Below are 6000 nucleotides of genomic sequence, written 5' to 3'. Positions count from 1 at the left end.
AGTGATATAGGCCTATACATGCTTACCAAGAGCCTATTCCCATTGTTTTTGATCACCGGGACCACTTCCCCACAAAGCCAGTCGGCGGGCACGGATGCTGTTTTTATGGATAAGGAGAAAATAAGGAGAATGATCAGTAATTAAAATTAGAGTAAAAAATAAATGGCATAATAACTATTCAACTTGGGTTTGGCAGGCAGAATAGATCTGTTGCGATTTGTCATGCCGACTATTGTGGAGAAGGCATCACAGAGTCTACTTACCTGATTGTTCCAAGACATTCTAGCAATAAAGGTTACCCTAAGGGACGTAACTCTGTTAAGTTATTTGTATATCAGCTCCACTAAGAAACGGACGCATGTATTAAGCACATATGCTTTCCTTCCGGAGGAAAAAATTATTGCTCTGGTCTTCTCGTTATTTATTTTTAATTATTTTTTAACGACCATGCTCGCAATAATATCATTATATCTTTAGCTGTATCAGGTATTTCTTTAATGTCATTTGAAGAGAAGAAGGGACTGGTGTTATTAGCGTAAGTTATTCCGTCGGAAGTTAATTTAATTGCATATGTTTGCGATACGATTCCCATATACAGGGTGTCTCAGCGAACTTTAGCCTAACAACGACCAACGGTGGCCCGTCGTCAGATTCCGTATGACCGAACTGACTGGGACACCCTATATACTGAAAAGGAGAGGTCCTAGGGCACTATCTTGTATCACCTCATTTGCAATTTGTATCTACTCAGAGTAACAGTGGTTAACTAAAATGCACTCAGATTGATGGAAGAAAGATGATTTTGCGAGATTAAATGCGCGCCCGCGAATTTCATATTGTTCAAATTTAGCAGCAGAACTGATGTTGTGGTTAAGCGTTGTCAAAGGCCTCACCGAAGTCTGCAACTTTGCCTACAGTAAAAAGTGGTGGTTCAAATTTTTGCATTATGTAATCCTTTTAAGAAAGTAAGGCCTGTTCTGTGGATGTATGTTTAGTCAAGCCGTGGAGTGAGTGAGTTATAATTGAATGTTTCAGAAGGAATTTAACACGATGACTATGAATTGCATGCTTCAGACCTCTATCGAAAAGGGAAAGTGCAAAGATAGGCCTATAATTTCCCAGACGTTTCTATCACCTTTCTTAGGAATGTTCGTGGCCCTTGGCTACTGCACAATAGCAAGAAACGTTCCTATGGTGAGTGAAACATTTTATGGAAGGTGTTTCACTTGGGCCAAACTTTAAAAAAATATGCAAATGCTGCGCAGATCGACAGAACCAAGGTTGTTTGCCGCCGCTTGGAGATACTGAGATAATTGTTTGCCTTCGGTCTAATTTTATAATTAGCCGTAATTAATCACCTTCTCAAATATTATAATTAACTGAAGAGTGTTGAAGAGATCATTGTAGAGCAACATGAACAATTCTCGACACAGCTTTCTGTTGTTCAATACGTGCTACAAAGAAGTATTTTAATGCCATAGCGTTAACGAGCTCCTATCGCAGAAAATCTGTCGTCGGCATCTCCGGTCCGTCGTCGGACGTTGTTATGTCAAATAGATTTTCGAACCACACATACCCAGGCCTTCCATGTGACGCAAAAAATTGACTGAACTATCTGAATTTCTCATGCTAAAATACCCGAAAAAGTCGTAAACTACGACGTACACGAAGGCTACAGGCATGACAGCTTTCGGATTGTAATTTCAATATACGAGAGGACATAATTCTCTTACGCTAAAACTGAAACCCCTTTTCCAGCGTTTCTACAATTCATAGACCGGAGACGGCGTCCGCCATTTGCACACGCCGGTGCGTAAATATCTAATATCTCGGAGTCCACGGAGCAGCGCGCCCGCTTCCTTGGAACACTTCCAGATGGCGCTCGCCTCCGCCGCATCTCGGCCTATGCAATAGGCCGTGTTTAAACAAGATACACGCCGGTGCGTAAATATGTCGGAGTCCACGGAGCAGCGCGCCCGCTTCCTTGAAACACTTCCAGATGGCGCTCGCCTCGCCGCATCTCGGCCTATGCAATAGGCCGTGTTTAAACAAGATACACGCCGGTGCGTAAATATCTCGGAGTCCACGGAGCAGCGCGCCCGCTTCCTTGAAACACTTCCAGATGGCGCTCGCCTCCACCGCATCTCGGCCTATGCAATAGGCCGTGTTTAAACAAGATAGCCCGCCTTCGTGCATAACGTTCGTCGCGAGCGTTTCCCGCTAAACGTTACGGTTGCACACGCTGCATTTGTTGGGAAGCGTGAGAAGCAGTCAGGGATCTTCGAATGCTATCGCGTTCCACTCTTAAAGCCGAAGCTTAAGCGTCCTACAATTTTTTCCAAAGTGTGAAAGAAGCCCGCGAATATACGCATAGCACCTCGAGCGGCCAGTCGCGCGGCCATTTTCCGTGTGTTTCTGGGCATCTTTCACGCTTATGTATTCTGTACACGTATTGAGCAACAGAAAGCTGTGTCGGGAGTTTTTCATGCTCTTCTACAATTTCCTCATTGACACTTTCATCTAAATATACTAACTGAGAACATTTACAGTTATTTAAGACTAATTATATAATTGGGTAGAATGCCAAAAATAATTTAAGAATCCCCAAGCGACGACAAACAATATTATCTTGCTTCTGCGCAGGTACCTGGCTTTTGCGTATATTTAAAGTTTGGCCCAAGTTAAGCTAAACACTCTGCATATACGAAAGAGAGGCCCAATTAATGACCGAATATATTGTACAGGCCTGCATTGGATGGTTAACGTATTAAGGCGTGATGTGGATTTTAGGTTATTCCATAAATATCTATAGTAGAAAAGCTTTGTTACCTCTAAGGCTGCCATGAAACAGAAGCTTAACATCTATAAATCCTAGTTAACTGCTGTTTCATAAAATTCAAAAATATATTTCAGCAAATAGGGCCTCCACAGAGAGCAGTAAGCATTATGACTGCTGCGACAATTCAAAGAGCACTAATGTTTTTTTAAATACGCAGCAACAAAGATTATTGAATTGACAGATAATAAAACGGCTACAACTCGGTTTCCCTGTCATAGGCGAGGCTGATTCATAGAGAATTACTACGTGCTGCTACAGAGCTCGGGTTTATCGAACTGGGTTTTCACTAATGCTACCCGAGCATACAACGGAACGATAATCGTGAGTGGAAGGCCTCAATTTTAGCCAGTATCTCAATGACGCCAATAGCAAACACAAAGAATCGTGCAAGGCCTCAATTTGATGCCACAATCTCCACGACGTCAACAGCAGCAAACAAAGAATCGTAGCCTCTATACAACACAATAACGTCAAACATCTGGCGCATAATGCCGAGATCAAAACAATGCTGTAGAAACATGAGATGTAGTCTTCTTCCATAGTAAAGTAGTATCGCACGGAGTCGCACGGAATCGCTCATATCTCTTATGCTGTACCTAAGTCTACAATATTTCAAGTATTTCCCTTCGATAATATATCTCTTAAGCGAGATCCTTTCTTCTTCCCTTGTGCAATCTTGTAGAAAAATCCGTGACCAAGTAAACAGAGCCTCTACAAGCGAATAACATACAAGTGCAGAAAGGGAGCCATGTGACTTATATAAGCATAGTGTAGCATCTAGAACAACCGAGAACATCTAAAGATTGCAAAAATTTATTATTGTAGCTTTATCACGACGCTGTATTTGTCGAAGTGGTTCACCTTCTTCGGCATTTTCATCTTTACGCGTTTCCCATAGTCACTCTTTTCGTATTCCTGCGGCTGTTGTGTATGGGTGTTTGTGTGCGCTGTGCTTTCCACCTATGAGGACCGCCGTATGTACGTCAACATGAACACTCGAACGCTTGGTGAACCACCCAGCAACAATTGTTTTCGTTTCGTGTATGTGAGCTTTAGAACTGTTTGTCACTACAGCCGTCTATCTATTATTTGATACTTTGAGTTCATCTGTGAATTCTGTGAGAAAAGCAGTAGCCGGCGCCGTCTAACAGGCACTAAACTCTCCTTGTAGATAGTTAGTTAAAAAAAAAAGTGGCAGTTTCGCCCGAAGGGAGAAGCATCGACGGCGGCACTAAGGGTGTAGTGTTGGGCTTCGATTGCTTCCCTGAGGGCCTCTACTTTGGGATTCAGCGACACGGATGTTTGCTCCACAGCCCAGGAATTTATTATTGAGTCCAACCAAATGCACGGTTAAATTTGCATGTTTCTTATTTTTGTGGGCTTTCGAATTAATGATTATTGATTATTCGTACAGTTATTGCTTTCATTTTGACATGTAATTACACCTTTCAAGAGCACTTACTCTACAGCAGTCCTGAGAGCTTATTTGTAATTTATAGCTCTGAATTAATGTGGCTGTGGCGTTGTGGGAAAGCCAGCTCAGTCGCTCCATTGGCAGAGTATCCCACGCGTAATGTGGGAGATGTGGATTCGGCTTTCTCCGATGGCAATAGCCGTTCTGGTCTCTTTTTTGTTTTTGGTCCCCGAGTTTAAGTAAGACACAACTAATTTGCCTTGCACTTCTCTTGATTTCGTAATCTGTTGCCTTGATGCAATTGTTATTAAACAAAAGTGGAGCCCTCGAGTTCTCAATATTATCACTAAATGCAATAAGAATGAATTCTGGGGTTCTACATACCAAAACTACTATTTGATTATGAGGTGCACGCCAAATACAATATAAGGTATTACCGGACAATTGGAATTATATTGTTCGGATTTGAAGCTACATGCTCAAAATGAGAGAGAAAGTGATTGCTGGAAGAAAAATGTTACACAGTTGCACAACGTCACGGTTGTATACCTGTCTGTGTTTTAAACTCCAGGCTTCACGTATAAGGCTTTGTGAAACTTCCAGACGACCAATGCGTTTCTCTCTCAGAGCTTCTAACGGGATTATACTTGTATGAAAGGTCTTTCCCATAAATATAATCCTTGCTTCATCTTCTAGGTGGCTTTTGCAAGAAATTTGTCATTTCAATCGATATTAAAAAGCTGTAGCAAATGTCATGTGCATTATTCTTGATAATGTGAGTGACGGATAACTTGAGATAATGACGGAAATGGTGAGTTCAGAATGAAAAAAAAAAATGCCGGCAGACCATTTAATCTCACCGGCGTCAGCCGCGGAAAAATACTTGGAAGTATTCCTCTAGTACGCGTCCTAGAAATGTACTAATCGTGTGTTTTAATTTTCGGAGCAGGCACGGCTTTGCTCCTGTAACATTTACGGAAACATTGCTTTAATATGGCCAGGCCTGATAACGCTGCTTTATATGTACAAAACATTGATCGGCCGCAGATCTGCCGAAAAACCATACCTTTGTTCCCATATCAGCAGGAATGTAATAGATAAATATGCGTTTCTGTTGCAGCAAAACCTCCACAGTAAACGACAGGCTTTAAATTGTGGTGCAAGTGGCATAAGCAAACAAGCCTTGTCATTAACGACAGATCGTACTCCACATGATAGAACGTTTTATCACAGTTTGGCCGAAGCAAAGATCTACGCGATAACTGAATATGAGCGTGCTGTTGCTGTCCAGTCATCAGAAACTTGCATGACAAGTGAACATGATCGCATTATGTGCACAAATCATAGTAAAGCTGTGACCAGCGCATGTCCGTTAAAAAAAAGCAGAGAGGATTCTCGCCCGCAATATGGAACGCAAGACGCGAAAACGTCTACGTTAGCTGCAGCGCCAATGCTCACTCTTGCGAGTGACGATTTGCGAAACCGTTGTTTTGGAAGATGCACCCTGTTGCCAGGTCCCCATGCATATGCCTCCCGAACAAGCAACATTTATCGTATGCGGAGCGCTATCGCAGAGGCTTGCTCGGGGCCCGCCAAAACAGGCGTCAGCAGAAGCAGCAGCCGCAGCTGCAATTGCAAAATCGAGTAAACTGTCCATCACCGAGACGTCACACGACGGTCTGCAAGGGCAGCTTCCTAGTTGCCCCCTCGCTCCCGATATCAGTGCACACAAGCGCTTGCTGTGGAT

The sequence above is a fragment of the Dermacentor andersoni genome, chromosome 11 (assembly GCF_023375885.2).
Source record: "Dermacentor andersoni chromosome 11, qqDerAnde1_hic_scaffold, whole genome shotgun sequence".
NCBI classification, from domain to species: domain Eukaryota; kingdom Metazoa; phylum Arthropoda; class Arachnida; order Ixodida; family Ixodidae; genus Dermacentor; species Dermacentor andersoni.
The sequence above is the reverse complement of the archived record's forward strand: the minus strand, read 5'-3'. Positions refer to the sequence as shown.